The sequence below is a fragment of the Aplysia californica genome, unplaced genomic scaffold (genome assembly GCF_000002075.1).
Source record: "Aplysia californica isolate F4 #8 unplaced genomic scaffold, AplCal3.0 scaffold00283, whole genome shotgun sequence".
Lineage (NCBI taxonomy): Eukaryota > Metazoa > Mollusca > Gastropoda > Aplysiida > Aplysiidae > Aplysia > Aplysia californica.
In genome coordinates this window covers 520,878-522,048 of record NW_004797553.1, presented here as the reverse complement: position 1 = coordinate 522,048, position 1,171 = coordinate 520,878, and positions in this window count along the sequence as shown.

Sequence of the window (1,171 nt, the reverse complement as noted above, 5' to 3'; positions counted from 1 at the left end):
TAATAATAGTGATAGATCTAATGAGAATAAGAACAAGAATGCACTCTGAAACATTGACTCAGTGGGAAGAAACAGAGCTAGCAGCTGATTTAGCGCTCAAATATTAACTAACAGACAAGAAATTTCGCAGCCTATAGCTGGATACCCATTCCCACCGGGGTGAAGTGAGGATACAAAGAAAACCTTGGTGCCCTGACGCGATTCGAACCTATGACCTTACGGTTGCGAGACCGAGAGCCTAACCACTTGACCTCCGATGTCACCTGCAACTCAAATCGGTCATGTTGTTAAATTAATAATAAGTGTAGAAGATTATAGTTGTAATAGTAATAATAGTGAGTGGCGTACAAATATATAAATGATTAATTAATTAATTAACTAACTAAAAATAAATTGTTTAATGAATTTAAAAAGTAAATAAATGAAAAAATAAATTTTAAAACATAACAAAATAAAAGAAGAAGGAGAAATTAGGACGATTTATAGAAATGTTTGACAAGAAAGAAGGAGCAAAAACCACAACCAAGCACCCAGCAGCAGCCCACATTTTAGTTTACTCAGTCAACCATCTGGCTGTGCTAGGTTTCATCTAAAGTGCATTGCGTCCTATTTTATGCAGATCTCTTTTTATAGGTTGCTGTGCTTTTGATGAACTAGAATTACCATCCGAGTAAATATAATCATAACAATACAATGGGGATTCTGTCAATGTGTGTTTTTTCAGGACACTTTTTTATGATCCGTTTACTTTCTCAATTAAAAAATATATATTCCTGGTATCGCAACGCGGTGGAATCAGGCGTTCGAAATTTTTGGACATAATATGGAGTTATTCAATTGAGAAAATGTTAAAAGTAGCTTGTCCACTTGTCTTGCTTTTGATGAAAAGAATGCCCACCGTCTTGAATAGAGTTTGAGATTATTTTTCTGATTGAAGGAGATGGGGGTCGCTTAACGTCAAGATAAAAGTTATCAAAAAAAGGGCCGCCAAAGTTCTGTGGCTTCCAAAGCTGTTTTGTAATGGAAAACTGCAGTTTTATCTATTATTTGTGTGACTTTGATTTTTTTTTAAAAGAAAATTCCAAGCAGGAATGTGTTTTTGAGTGGACATAAAAGGTATCGAGCCCAAAACAACAACAAATTACGAGAGGGTGGGGGGGGGGGGGGGGGG